At 43.2% G+C, this 16217-nt stretch overlaps 1 protein-coding gene across 2 annotated transcripts in view; it reads right to left on the reverse strand.

Annotated features, from left to right (window-relative positions):
• Positions 1–16217, reverse strand: part of LOC138513606 (sodium- and chloride-dependent GABA transporter 2-like) — a 771005-nt gene that overhangs the window by 726745 nt on the left and 28043 nt on the right. Inside the window, exon 1 of one of the 2 annotated variants that reach the window (XM_069628590.1) lies at positions 8996–9072. The exons of the other annotated variant lie outside the window; for it this stretch is intronic. The gene's annotated coding sequence lies outside the window, so the exon portion shown is untranslated. Of the gene's footprint in view, positions 1–8995; positions 9073–16217 lie in introns of those variants that run through there. 2 annotated transcript variants of the gene reach the window in all.

A 16217-nucleotide genomic window follows, 5' to 3' on the forward strand; every position in this document is an offset into this window, starting at 1 on the left:
ATATGGGCTGCGTTGTATCTTACCTGGGGTGGTGTGGTGGGGTTCCGTATTGGGGTCATCATGTGGGTGCTCAGAGGGTAGGCACAGTCCCCTGGGGAGGTGATGATGGTTGTCATTAGTTGGGTTTGTGTATTTGTCTGTGTGTGACATGCATGCATGTGCACAGGCATTTGTACTAACCTATGAGCCATGTGCCGCCGCTCTTCCCAGCTTCCAGGGCCCGGATCAGGGCGGACATTCTGTATATGACTGTCATGGGTGGACCCTGGATAGTTTGCATAGACATAGGTGATGATTCCCTTGGCATCGCATACAACCTGCACGTTCATGGAATGCCAGTGCTTGCGGTTGCGGTAGATGTTTTCAGTGGCCCTAGGTGGACGTAGGGCCACATGGGTGCAATCTATGGCACCAAGCACTTTAGGGAAGTGTGCCACCCTGTAGAAGTCCAGACCCACAGCCTGCCTTTCTGTGGGTGTTCTGGGCATGTATATGTGCCTGTGGACTGAGAGGCGTGCAGTGATGATTGCCAACACCTGGTGTAGGCAATGTGACTGTGTGGGCCGTGAGACACCACTGTGGCAGTTGTCCACTGAAATGACCCAGTGGCCTAAGAATGCAGTACACTGAGCACCTTCTACAAGGGGCTCAATGCTTGGGTAGCACAGGGTGGGTGATGTGAGTTCATCCTCCCACTCAGTGACCAGGTCTAGGGTGACATGAGGTGGATAACTATACCTGCCATAGACCTGGTCATCAGGCATCCTAAAAAGGCTGGTCCTGGTTAAAGAAATGCGGGGCCTGGCTATTCTCCTCCTCCTGCGCTGTCCCATGATCACTGCTGCGAGGAATGGGACATTCATCGTAGCTGTATATGCTTGTTTGTTGTTTGCGCGCACTTATATGCTGCGTAGGGGCGCTTCCGCCTGCTTTCGTGTGGCGGACGTATTTGTGCATGTGCGTGTGTTTTGACTTGCGCGGGTTTTCCCTATTTGATTCCATGAATATGTGTTGTTCACTAGCAGGTGGCCGTTGCGTGTGTTTCCGAGCGGTACTTCCCACGTTGTTCCCCATTCCCAGTGTTCCGCCCCCTTTTTAGGTGTGTGCGCGAGAAGTTGTGCGCTTTCCCCGTTCCTGTCACGCATGCATTTGAAAAGTCGCAGTGACGTGTAAGGTTAGCGTGGATTTGGCGCACATCCCAGGTAAAACACGCGCAGGGCCTTCCATGAATCGCACGCGTGCGATTCGCACGCGTGCGCTAGCTTTTTCAAACTTGCGCCAGCTTGCGCCACAAATTTCGGCACACAATTATTCCATGAATTACCCCACAAAATGTTTTTATTTCTATGGGATTAAAAAGGCCCACAGCCATGTTCACCTCCCACCATAGGACCTATTTTATTTTTATAGTATTAATACAAGGTTTTAGTGCTCCACATGGAACCTACTATAAATGGTATGTTTTCTGTTTCTATTCAAGTAAGGGCATGTCTTGTCTGGTTTGCAGATCATTTTGTCTTTTTTTTATCTGCCCAAATTATGCTAGAAATAGTATTCTTTCTATATCTAGCAGCAAACAGAAGGGTCGCTCTAAAAATAAAATGAGCACAGTATTTTTCTTCCCTCAACCGCGGCAACCAAACTATTACTTTACTGCTAACCGATGTGATATCCAGTGAGTAAGAGGGAGGCCGGAGATGAACTCCATTCACATAATCAATGAGGGGGATTGCAATGGACAGGATTTTTTTAAATGTTGTGCCAATAAGAAAGAAATGGTGTTACATCTCTGAAAAGATGTCGAGAATGAAATCCCGATTTTTCAACTGTTGACATCTGGGATTCTAAAGAGAGTATTGAATCAGTAATAACTCTACATTTCACACCTGATGAACTGGACATGGGCGTGGGCAAAGTAAGGCAGGCCAGATTTCCAGAGGCCATTCAATGTTAGTAGAACCTACCAATAACATCTCGGTCTTTGAGATTTTATATTGGTAGGTAATTTGATAGCTGTCTTCCAACTCTCAATGTCCATCATACATTGAGAAGCGTTATGGGTAATCCTTAAGGTGGAAGAGGCAAGTTGAAGCAGAATTTGGGTGTCATCTTTGTTGGGTGCGCTATACAAATTTCAAAATAAATTAAATAAATACATTAAATAAATCATTGTGACTGAGGGATTTCAATCTGTATCATTACACACATTTCATTAGTGGAAGAATATACACTCTAGAAACCAACAGGGAATGGGATGTGCCCTTCAGAACACCACAGGAGATTATTTTAAAATCAGAGCAAACATGTTAAACAACAACAGCCTGTTCCCTGTCACTAAGCGAGGAGCTAATCCTCTTCTGAGCAGTGCCGATTATTCCAGTCTGATTCGGCCTAATTAGCAGGATGTCAGGATCTACAGTGTAGAAAATCTCTGACAAATTCAAGCAAATTACGACGTGGTTACTCCTGAATCAACCATGGAAATCCCCTCATCCAGCATAGGTATTATAATGACTTCCATACTGTGCAGAGGTTGGAGCCCAGCCTGCTGGGGACTAAGAATATTGCTTTCCCTATCAGTGTAGCTGCATGTGGGATACAGGACAAAGGCCTGACATTGCCCAGTACCTGTGGATGAGCCATGAGCCATAGCCTGCTGGAGAAGTTTTTAGGAGGAAAGCAGAAGACAAAGAGATATTGATAATCTCATGTTGCAAATTAGCTATTTGGTATGTTCAGTGGTTTCAGGTATCGGAAGATAGCTCAGGGGCAACGTGCTCGCCTTGGAAGCAAGACGACACGGAGCACCGCAGGTTCGATCCCCGGTTCCGCCCTTAGAAACCTCTGGGTATTCAGTGCGTTATAAATAACCTATCATATCATGTTGGACATGGGTCTCGGGTGACACGGAGCCCTTACTTTCTTGAAGTGAAGATGAAAATCCTTGACCTTAATGGTTTAAGATTTGTTTTTAAGTAGTACATAAATATATTGCAGTCCAACAACTTAAAATTACATTTGTATACAACAGTTTATTATCAATATCTGCATCGCTATCCACAATGTTATGTGCAAAACTCAGCTAATTTATGCATAATTGTTGCAATGGATAATAGGTGTTTCATTTTTAGGGAGGTGTTCCTAAATTCATCAATAATTTTATAAAATGATTTCCTGATAAATGGTGGTGAGATGATTCTGTTGTGAAAATATGCTCTCTTGGCCTGCGTAATTGATTTTCTGTACTAGGGATGGATGAACCGGCACAACGAATATACAATCCGATCTCAACAATAAGGGTTCGACTCGGCTCTAAAATTCAAAACATTTCGAGCAGAGCCTCAAAATGGTTTTAAAAAAGACAAAGGGAAATTCGAGACACTTGGTTGAAACGAGTATTTGATGGTCCAACTCGGCTCGAATATATTTCCTTGGTATTATTATATTCCAAGGTACTGGATCAGTATACTAGCTGGTGGCCAGGGGAATTATACAACAGAGACATAGAAATGAACACAAATCAAAAAAGGGCAGAACATGCATTTAAAAAGAATATTTGCAAACATTTTCAAATGTGACCTGCACGTTTCAGGGGGGCTGTGTTGCAAAACTTGGTATCAGGACAGCGTTCCTGACACCAATAAATGAAAGTCACCACCCAGCACCCATATGGTTGCTTGGAACCCATTTCACAATGACCAGCCATGAAAGGCCTCTCATTTTGAAATGTTAAAATAAAAAAAGAATTGATATCCCTGTTTGAAGGATAGAAATGCAAGTGCTGTATACTGGTGCTGTGACATTTAAAAGAAAATGCAATGAGGGGTAGGCAATGGCGCTGTCATACATTCCCCATTGCTCCTTTTCCTAGTCCAAAAAGGTGGAGTGGAATGTGACTTATTTCTGCTAATTTCAAAGCGCATTCGAGATGTGCTTTGAAATATGCAGAAATACCCCCCTTATAGGCGTAAATGCACAAAGGAGGTGAAAAGGTGCATATATGAATGCACACATCTGTTATATGCACATTTACATTGTTTGGCACGAGCAGATCAGATGCGCAGGTATATCAGCTCAGTTGTGCCGAAACAAGTTTTGATGCTCTGACCCATCCTTTCTTAAAGTCTATATGGATTCTAAAAGTTTTTAACCCAATTCAAGCCATAATAACCTATGTCTCAAATTGGCTCAAACGTATTCGAGCTGAATCTGCCATTTACTGACTCGGCTTGATTCGGCTACCTAGCAAGTTGAGCACTTTAAAACTCGCCATCCCTTATTTGTACTTTAAGTGGGTCAAGATAGTCAGGTTTTAGGGATCATAGAATTGTCTCCAATATTGTTTAAGTCGCTTATCTTTGACAGTGTAGCTACTGAACCAATGGTTTGTGCTTTTTTGACGCTTTTATTAGGTCTAGGTTTTTGTTTGAGTGGTATCATTTTTCAAACCTTGCAAGAATTGTTTCAAACAACAAATGTTACTTCTGTTCCAAGTTGTCACCCGGTGTTATAACATTGGCTTCATTGCTCAAGCAAAAGTCACAGAAGCGCAGACACACTTCAAGTCGAATGTTTATCATTCCTTGCTCATGAGAGGGAATAGGGGAAGGTGCAGTTGTTTCGGGAGCACTATAATAAAAATTGAAAGGGACAATTTAGAGATCAGACCATCTTGATTGACCACTACGAGGTCTGAGCATGTCGCTTTTAAGATTAAATCCAGAGAATGACCTTTGACATGGGTCGGTGCACTTACTCATTGTACAAGATTTAAATGATGCCTGCTGTTACTAATTCTGAGGGATGAGACTCTGCCCAGACGTTGAAATCACCTAAGATAATTATCAATGGAAGATTACACATTTTCTTTGAAACAGGATCCGGGAGATCACACACTGACTCCTTTGAAGCCCATGGAGTCCTATTTAGCAATAAACAACCTGCTGAGTTGTGTGTGAATAAAGTGTATTCATTAATTTAGTCTCTGGGCTAGTGGCTACTGGGAACGGTAGTAACAAAGAGTGCATGCCATGTAAAATCCTGGGTGTGTGTAGTTAAAGAAGAGAGCAATAAAGTGAGAAGAGTGTAAGGAGCATGAGATCACTAACGTGAGGAAAACAGAGACGTAAGAGAGGGAAAATAGCAAAGAAACTCAAACAAGAGCGAGACAAAGACACAGCAGAGTGCATAATGTGAGAGCAGAAAAATGAGCCAAGAAAGAAAAATCACTTTTCTAGAAAACGCATAGAGAAAGGGAAACAAGTACAGCATTTAGAGAGAACGCTGTAAGAGCAAATGTTGCAAAAAGATCCAGAAGAGGCTGCAAAATAATTATTGAGAACAAAAAAAGAGTATGAATGAGCGCAGATTTGAGAGAGAATACTAGATCATCAAGTAAAAGGAATAGAAGAGAACACATAAAAATATGAAACAAAAATATGAAATAGGTGATTAAAAGAAAGGAAGAAGAAAAAGGCAGGAGATACAGAGAAGCGAGAGTATAAAAAAGGGAAATAATAGAGGGGAGGGTCAAGTGCAGCTAGAGAGAATTAAAAAGTGTGAAGTGAAAAATAAACAAATTTAGCAGAAAAAAACGAGAGAGGGAGGAGAAATGCAGAGAACAAATGAAAGGAGGAAACAGATAGAGCAAATGATGCAGAGAAAACAAAGAAGTGAGCACAAGAGAAGGGCAACAATTAAACAGGTTGTACAATGGGTGGAACATGAAAGATGGGGGATGATACAGTAGTGGAGGTACAAATTGCAAGGGCTTGGAAAAGGCATTTGAAGAGGAGATAAGGGTTGTTGCAGCTAGCAGAAGAATAGAAAAGAATTGGAGAGAAGGGAGAAATCAGAACTAGAGAGTTCCAAACTTACAAATGGGGAATGGGAAATATTAGAAGAGCAAATGGAAAGAGAAGAAATAATTCTGAATAAAAGTGAAGAATTTCTGCAAGATGAAACAATACACAGAGCAGCAAAATACAACAAACAAGCAAATTAGAGTGGTATATGAAACAATACAGAATAGGAGCAGTAAAGTGGAAGAAACATGACAGCAGACAGCAAAAGTGCAGCAAAGTGGTAGCGATGAGACAACGTGCAAAAAGAGAGCAGCACAATCAGATGGATGAGACACTGAAGAACAAGCGAGCAGCAAAATGAGAGAGCTTAAGCAATATAGGACAAGAGAACATACAAGTAAGTAGTGAGACAATATAGAACAAAATAAATTAAGATACAAGTGAGAGAGATGAGAGAATGCAGAACAAGAGAACCTGGGACAGATTAAATAACACAGGATACTAGATCAGCAAAGTCGGTGACTATGAAAGTAGAACAGATGGGAACAATAAAGCCTGAGAGACACGGTAATACAGAACAGGAATGCAGCAAAGTGAGAGAGGTGAGAAAGTATCGAACACGAGAGTTCCAAGATGAAAATGATTAGACATAAGGAAACAAAATGGCAGCTAAAGGGATTCTGTGAAAAAATACAAATTGAAATCGGGTAATACAGAATAAGAGAGCAGCATAGTGAGAGAGAGGAGAAAATATAGGACAAACCCCTAGCAAATACAGATACAGATAAATACATAACAAGAAATTTAAAACGAAATAGAAAAGTAAAAGAAAGAGAAAAAGCAGGACAAACAATATGTTAAATATCTGAGAAAGCAGAAAAGAGATGCAAACTGATTGAAAATGTGAGACAGAAGAACACAGAAGCAGAAAATTAAGAGAATTGGTAAAAGCAGAGCAAGAACAATAAAGGGAAAGAGGTGAAGAAAAAACAGAAAACTGGCTACAGGCACTAGCATGGCCATGTCAATTGGTAGGTGAAAACTAGAACAACGCGCACAGGCTGTGTGTGTGTCCCACATCCCATCTCTCCCCCATTTTCCCTTCTCATGACAATCGTTTTGTGTTATAGGGAGATTTAAGTGTCACCTAATAGGCAAAACTAAAAAAGGAAATGAAATGACAGCAAAACAAATGAAAAATGGAAGACCACGAAAACATTTAAATGAAGAATTTGGAAAGCAGCAATAGAAAAGGGCTCAAAAGTGAAAGGTCAAAAGAAAAGAATACTAGAGGCAACAAAAAGGAAAGGGCGCGTCTCAGAGTAGCTAGGTGTCAATACAAGGAAAAAGGAATGAAGAAAAGTGTAAAAATGATCACGAATGGAGGAAGAGGTGAATTAGTACAAAGAAACACTGACAAAGAAAAAAAGATAGAAATGGGGATGCCTAGAAAAGGAAATAACGGAGGAAAGCATACAAGAAGAGAGAGCTGGAGCAAAAATAATGAAAAACAAAATGGCAGAGAACATGACAGATCGGGGCGAAAAGGATAAAGGAGGAGACTAACACAAGACAATAGAGCATGAAAGAAAATATGACATTATAAGGCATACCATGGTTATAGAGAAAAGAGAAGGCAAGCCAATTTAAAATGAGATAAAGAAAAAGTACAAAATGTAAAAAGAAATTATGAAAAATAAATTCAAAGTAGTGAATAGAGGAAAGGAACAAAGGTGCAAGAATATGTAGTGTAACCCCCCAACACTCATACCAGAAAACTAAAACTTTCGGGAAAAACGGCCCAGCTCACCTCTTGCAAGGAGCAACAAGGTTTAATGTCACAAAAAATACAAGTACACAACAGCAAAGAACTCTGCTGCCACAAAGTGCTCTGACAAAGACAGCATGAGCAACAGGTTCTAAAGGTACACAGCGTCATATGTGACATACATTACATAGGTTACAAATCCGGGTAGCTGGGTGGTGCGATCCTATACACATATAGCATGCTCCATACGGGATGCCAGGCGATTGGTCCCAGAATTGTCCGTACATCTTGGTCCACATGGGGGATCTTCTTCTTGCATCATCCAGTACAAAGACGGTAATTGGCAATTTGGTTACACAATTCATTAGTTCATAGCCTTGCAGTGCACCTGGTACATGAGTGAGGCGGCTATGTTCGAGGTTGTGATAATCTTCTCAGAACTACGCGAATCCCCACTCCTTTCCCAGACACACGGCGCCTCCATAACTTTCCCACCTGCAGCATAAATGTGTTACCTTTTCCCCTGGCACTTCGCAGCACAAATCACATGAAATGATGATGGGGGCAGCCCGCCCCTGCTTTCTGATCTTCCTGATAGATGGGTCACTTTACAGTTTTATGGCCAGGAGTCTTGGGCTGGTGGGTGTACTGGGATGTGGGGTCTTGGGCTCTGGGGGTCTCTGGACACTATAACTTAAAAGATCTAGACTGGCAGAAACCTATTGCCCTTTCTCCCCTTCTCATGGGATAACTTCTTCAAAGATCCATTCCGGCCCTCTCTTGGCCTTGCAGGGCACATTCCTTCTGGGTTGCATGCACTACTGATAAGGCACAACAAAGAACTGTGTGTATGTGTTCAAGAATTTATACTTCTGCAGAGCTGTCAGGGCTGCAAGCAAAGAACGCATGCACGCCCTTCTAACCCTCGGGACTGAACATAACATACAGCATAGCCATGGCACTAGGCCTCAAATTCAAAATGATGTCTAACTTCTAAAATGGAGTTTCATTACACATGTGAGACTGATGTTGAAATCCATTATAATTCCACTACAATCCAGCTTCTATAGTATTAGCCAGGCTTCTTTGTAGGTTAATGGTAGTAGATTCAATTTAAAAAAGTATACCAGGAGCTTGCTTGATTTTAGACTGAAAAGTAATCGAAATAATCTTGGGATATTTTAAGACTAGGAGAAAGAACATAGAAATTCATACTCGAAGTTATGTGGAAATGTTTAAATGGAAGAGTGTGAACATTTGTAAATGGAAAATGTTACTGTACATGTGGAAACTTATTAAAGTTTTGTTTTTAAAACAATAAAATAACAGCAACAAAAAAGAAATAATGTTTCTAAATCTGACTGATTAAGAAGAATGTTTTTAGATATTTAAGTTAATAATAAAGATAACAAAAGGGCCATACCTTTCAACAAACTGTAATTCAATGAACTCCAGAAAGATATTTCTTGAATTTCTCATCCAAGTTACGGCGATTCATTTCTACTGGAAGAATTGATAATAATATTTTCAAGTAAAAAGTGGCAATTTAATTGCTCCCAATTGCAATGAAGAGATGATGATTTAGAGGTGCAGTGAGGTTAGGCTGGAAGAAAAGCCCACAGGGAAAGGCTCTGCTCACCATGGGCCTCATTACGAGGTTGGAGGTAGACATGGAGCAATGAGCTCCATTGCTGCCTCCAAAACACTACCGACTCCGCCCTGGTGAATGGAACAATTACCGGTCCATTCCAAGATTGGCGGGACCGGTAATTCCCCATTCACCAGGGCCCTTCCCCATTCCCATTTGAGCCCCTATAGGGCTCAATGGGACTGGGGAAGGCGCTAATAACGGTACCGCAAATTGCGGTACCGTTATTAGCTCCAGGGTCCCGTCCTTAACGCCTGGTAAAACCAGGTGTTAAGGGAGGACCCACAAAGGGAACTCGTAGTAGGGCGGTAGGGGATTACCGGCACCGGTGCCTTTACCGGTGCTGCTAATCCCTTACCGCCCACCTCGTAATGAGGCCCCATGTTTAACAAGACGGTCAACGGGGGAAATATTTGTCATTACGAGATCCTGGTTAAAATAGCGTCATGGTGCCATTGTGTAATTGTATGATGATGTCATCACGTGTCGCTAGGCTGTGTGTAAACAAACCAGAACCATGCCAGTACAGAATATCAATCAAAATAATAAAGATTAATCTTGAATATAGTTTGCATATAATAGTTCTATGAAAACAAATCTAACCAGTATTAAATGTATAATACTCATGAGTATTATGAGTATTTTTTGCTAGTTCAAGGTGGTCTAGATATGTGACATAAATCGATAATATAGGAAAGGTAAAGCATAGAATCACAAAATTCATTACATGGCATACATCAAAATTGTAAACATATGTCATAAACCATTTGTTGGTATATATGTATTGCAGACATACATAATACTCATAAATAACAAAGGAATATTTGCTAATTGAGGGTAAAGTAGCTCTGTAACATAAATCGGTAACAGAGAGAAAGAAAGATTAAGTAGCAAGTGCATCATGGTTGTGAGAGAGGACAATAAGGAGTTTCCTGGAGTACATGTGGTACATGCAGTTCCATTAAATAACAGAAGATGTAATTATCATATTCCAATCCAATTGATCATTGAAGGTTACAGTGTGTGCTGACGTTCGATTTAGCCAATATTGTTCACAAAGGCACAGTATTCTTCAAAACGGGTTAGATTAGCTAATGAGTTTACGACCCACCATGATAGCTAATTATGTGTCTGTTGGAATTCAAGATAATGTTTCACTAGTAGTACCTCAAGATGTCTGCATTTAATGTGTGTCCTCTGTTCCTTGGTCCTGATGTTTAATGGGCGTAAGGTTTGGCCAGTATATCCGTGTCCACATGGGCATTCAATGTAGTATATAGCTCTCTTATTCTTGGAATTTGTGAATCGCCGTATAGACCAGGTATGGCGTCCAATTGGAGGTATATTGCCTTCACAAATCCTGTGGCAGTAAATACACCTGAAGAATTATGCACTAAGATCAAATGCCATAAAAACTGCTATCATATGTCAAAGTGTGGTTGTCAGGTGCCAGGAACCTGCCAGCCTATATCTGGATGTTCCTGGAATATTTTAGGAGGATGATACTGGTGCCAGGGTGCTGACTCAATCTACAAGTGGGGTTACTCAATGTACCAATTCTGCTCCCCATAGGTCAGGGCGGTTTACTGTGCCAAGACTGCAGCTCAACTATAAGACGGTATCACTGTTGCTCAAGTGCCACGCTCAGCTGCTTACATTATCAAGGATGTTTCAATTTGACAAGTATGATCCATGTGGCAGTGGGCCTACTCACACATTGCAGGGCTGCTCAGTGTGTCAGGAGTGCTGCTTAATGTGCCAGGGATTCTCAATGAGCAATGGCTGCTCAATGTGTCTTGGCACAAATTAGGACTGGGGTGCTGCCTAACTAAGCCAGAGATACTATGTGTGCCAGGGGACATTATGTTACCCTGTGTTCGATGGATGCTCAATGTGCTAGAGGTTCTGTTCAAATCTTCCAGGGTTGCTCAGTGTGTCGGTGCTGCTGCTCAAATAAGCCAAAGTGATTAAAAAGCATACCAGTACTGCTCAATGAAAGTCCCAATGATGTTTCAAACTATGATATAGTAACTCAAGATGCTAGCTGTATTGAATAAACAGGACAGTGTAGCATACAGTTTGTGACTCTGCATAATGAACTAGAGTGGCTGCACACAGTGAGCCAGTGTTGCTCAGTCGGCCATGCCTGCAGCGCACATTTGCCCAAAGTTAGCAATATGAAATTGTTCAATTAAGCTACTTGTCATACGCTGCAGCTGGTAGAGATTGTTCACATGTAAAGAATGGTACCTCATGCACCTTTGCTTCAGTATTGCCCAAATGCTTCCCTGCAGCTTATCACTCACTGTGACCCTTATTTATTTCCAAAAAGTAAAACAATTAACATGGTGTCATCAAATAGTCGAAGCGCTGGGAAAGGGCAGTCTTGGACAGCTGATGCAGCAGGATACAGCGCTCTCTAACTGCGAACAACAGGTGCTCACGACTTCCTGAGTGGCTAAGTATGCCTACCCTTCTTGATAAGCCCACTGTCAGTCTCTATATAAACTAGTTGTGATACGAATTTTATTGCCATTAAGCAATATTGCATTAAGCACGCTCCATAGCAAACTAAGTACCTAGGCCAGGGATCTGCAGCCTGCGGCCCACCAGATGTTTTGGACTACAACTCCCATTCTCCTTTGCCATTGACTGTTGTCTCTAGGATTGATGGGGGCTGTAGTCCAAAACATGTAGAGAGAGGAGCCAAAGATTGCAGATCCCTGACCTAGACTGACCACGATTGCGCATTTGACCTCATGAGTAGTGTGTGTTTTCACCCGTGCATGCATTGTTATTAAAACTGTAAATCAATACGCGGACGCTTTTTGTCTATCTGCCCCACAGAAACACAATTTACAATGATGTACCACCACGCTTCTTTTTGAAGCATGAGCGGAAGCACAAGTGAAATTTCTCGCCCTCTTACAAACGAATATCCGTATTACTGCCTCAACAAGATAAAGCGCATGGCCTGCAGAGTAAAACTGTTCGTAACTGTGACTTGGCTCATGATAAACTCACTAACATGGCAAATTATAGAGGGCACCAAACACAAGACTGTGCGCAGATTGGTCACAAGCCTCGCCGGAAGGGTGACGTCGGGTGAGCTTTAAAACTGGTGGGGCGCGCCTACCAACTCAATGTTTTACTACTCGCCAGCATTCCCAAGGGGATGGAGGGCGTTCACTGGAAGAACATCCGGAAAACAAATGGGGCCAGTGCTATGTTACACACTACTGTTTTGGAGGGAAGTGTGCTGAAGGCAACGTGTTTTGCATGCTCCTCGTTCTAGCGCATGTCTCCAGCTCCTCGCTATTTGTCCACGTTCTCAATGTTCTACACACAATCGGCCCAAATAAGTACCTAAAGTTCGTCACAGGGTATGTGTGTTCTACGCAAGCGCCTCACTCTGCACATTTCTGTGTCCGAGCCTCGTCACACTTGCTATCCCTGCGCTCAAGCATCTGGCCTCTTGTCCTTGGCCTCAAACATGTGGCTTCAGACAGCTCTGCTAATGTCCTTCAATGTTGACCTGGAGCACCCACTGATAATTCATTCAGCCCTGGGGCTCAAATGCAGCTCCACTAATACACCCCAGTTGTGACGTGCACTCCCCCGATACTCCAAGTAACACACCCACCTCTGTTATTATCACCTCACTTGTGAACGTAAGCAGCATATTGCTCAAGCAAGAGGACCACATTTAGCTCAGCCAATGCACTTATAGCCTGGACCGCATGCTTCATTTGTGCGTTCCAAGCAAACCAGTGACAATGTAACTGTATCCAGCCCTTTTCCCCTGTTGCTTTTCCAAACCCGCAGCTTATTCAATGCTCTGCAAAATCAAACCAACAGTGTATTGTATAATCCGATGCTATTATAGTATTGGAAGGGGCACAGAACTCCCAAAACGTACCTGAATACTGAATGAATGCTATTACCTCTGTTTCTCCAGCACCTAGGTTCACACGCCACTCTGCCAATATGTCAATACTGGGACCCATATTTGCTTCTGCCAGTACAATTATAAAGCAAAGGACCCATATTGCATACTATACAAAGCTCTGTCAGAGAAAAGTACTACTAACCAGTCGCAATTCCACACACACACATGCAAACAAAAAAGCATGCCTGCATGCCTACAAAACAGTACGCACAATGACACACACACACACTTTGCATCCACCTACAGAGCTATGTCAGAGTGTGTCAGTCACACTGAGTTGGCATTTCCCCAACTAAACTCACACACTGAACTTGTTGATGGTCTCAATGACCACCCATCTGGATTCCGAGCATCCAGAGGCATGGAAACTGCTCTTCTGAACACCTGTGAAGAACTGCTTGCATCCTGGATTCTGTCCTCATCCTTCTCAATCTCTCCTCTGCATTTGGCACAGTCAACCATTCCATTCTCATACAAAGGCTCCATGATACCCTTGGTATCTCGGGATGGGCACTGCACTGGCGGACATCCTTCCTTACTGACCGCTCTTCCCAAGTCATCTTGGGCACCTTCTCCTCTCCTACTTCCTTCTCTGCCTGTGGTGTCCCCTAGGGTTCGATCCTCTCCCCTTGGCTCTTTAACATCTACCTTGTTCTGCTTGCACGCCTCATCTCCTCCTTCTCCTCCAACTTCCAGTGGTATGCAGATGACACACAGCTCTTTTTCAAACATCCTGCTGACATTCTTGCACCCTCCATCATCCCGGACTGCCTATCTGACATCCAGTCCTGATGCACCTCCAACTATCTCTGCCTCAAAGCCTGTAAAACTGAGATCCTTCCCATCAGGTGTCATGCTCCCTCCTTCTTCCCTTCACTATGGCCTTCTTCCTTGGGCTGTCACCCTGCTCCTTCTTCTGAATCCAGAAACCTTGGAGTCATCTTCGACTCCTCTCTCTCCTCCCTCCCACTCAGGACATTGCCAAGGAGTCCCACTTTCAGCTCTCTTTTCTCAAAGGAATTCTCCCTTTTTTCATTTTCACCCAGAGGCTAAATGTTACCTGAGACCTGGTTCTCTCTAGGCATGCCTAATGCAATAGCCTCCTCTTGAATCTACCTTCTTCCACTCTGTGACCCTTCAAGCTAATCAAGAATAGGGCAGCAAGACTTATCCTTGGCCTTAAGCCCAGGGGCTACATCTCTCCTACCCTATAAAGTCTTCAATGGCTCCCGGTTGCTGCACAAATTAAATTCAAATCCCTCTGCATCATCCACAAGGCTGTCTGGGGCCAGGGACCACACTATCTGCAACTCTCTCTTGCTAAATACTCTCCTTCTAGACCCCTACGTTCCTCTGGCAGCAACTCTTTGTGTGTAAAACATTTAGCTAAACAGACGGTAGGTGTTTAATTGCTTTCCTCAGCTGGCTCCCTCCTATGGAATAGCCCCCCCCCCCGCCTCTGCGCCTTGACGCCTTGAGCAGGAATTTCTGAAATTCCGGAACCTCCTCAAGACCTTCCTCTTAACCTCCTACTTCCCTTCTTCTCTTCTCTGCTAATTCCACAGTTGCTGTGATTGGTGTGTGGGGCCCTTATGTATCCCCAGGGCCCTTGACACCCACTCCCAATTAGCCCAGCTCCTATCTTGCCTCAGTACTTGCCCTGGCACACCTTCCTCCCTGGAGGTTCGTATTTACTCCTAAAGGGGCTTTGGCCATGTAGCACTCAACAACCCAAGCACATCATCTGTGTCTCACCCATCAGCCCAGACACCCCAGCACTTACTCCTCTGCCCTTTTCCTTGCTGCACTTGCACGTTAGGAATACTCTCAAGGCATGGTAAGTTTGTCTTTCCTTCTTTTCCCTCAAATGATCATATTAATGATTGTGATATTTAATGTATTTCACTCCCTTGTCCCACCCAACCTCGCCCTGTGGGTGCTTTGGAACAGTATTTTACTTGCCGTGCAAGCACCTAACAAGAAAGCAATAAATAAGTAAATAAATGGCAATTCCAATATAAAATTAAAAAGCAACTCTGTATATGCATGTTATTTTGGCATAGAAGCAGCCTTTGCACGTTCCGTGCTGGACATGCATATTGCTCTGCAAAGTGACCTCTACCCCTAAGCAGTTCCCTCTGTTATTTCATTACATATTAGCACACACAGATCTTGCAATGACTCACAATATTAACCAGCAAAATATTCTACTATTCCACTACAAAGACTTAGACACGGCTCTATCCTCACACCACAGTCCTGGAGAAATCCTGGCCACCCTCCATCCACCATTAAGCACTAGACCCAAAAACCGCTTTACCAATTGACCTCATTCTCTATCTGATGTCCCCCTGCTATTCCAGGACTGGGGCCAAATATAGCTCTGTCTGTGTATCACGATCTTGAATTCCAGCATGACAAGCCATTCCTTCCGGGACCCGCACTCTGCATCGCCAAATGCACAACGGCCCTCCCGACCCAAAATGATAGCCCACCAACCGGAAGCACCCCCATTAGCCAGCTGGGGAACCCTGTTCTATGAGAGATTGCACGAACACAGAGGAACAGCATGTGTGAGTGAGCTGGATCCATGAAAAGCGCACAGAGATGAGGGAGCTCCATGTACACCTTGCGTAGCACACGTAATGCAGACAAGTGGGAGCTCACCAGACAAAACCTTCATTGACGCAAGTCATGCAGGTACTGGGAAATGCTGAAGCCAAACTAAGTCATATCGCATAACAGGGTCTGAATAGGACATCAGTCCCTTGGCAACAGTGTTTAAAACAAACCTCAATAATCCTCACCCTGCCATCTGACAGCAGCAGTGTCCCTAAAATGGATGGTCCATTAAACACAATGGGGGTCATTCCGATGTTGGAGTAAAGGGAAAAACGATGCCGGTAAATGATTACCGGCATCGCTTACCGCTACGGGCCATTCCGACCGATCAGACCGCTATTTACGGCACCGTAATCTACGATGCTGTAAATACCGGTCTTGGGTCACGCATGCGCCCCACCATGCCGAAATTAGCAGCATGGCGTA

This window comes from Ambystoma mexicanum, chromosome 12 (genome assembly GCF_040938575.1).
Source record: "Ambystoma mexicanum isolate Mex_15411 chromosome 12, UKY_AmexF1_1, whole genome shotgun sequence".
NCBI lineage: Eukaryota > Metazoa > Chordata > Amphibia > Caudata > Ambystomatidae > Ambystoma > Ambystoma mexicanum.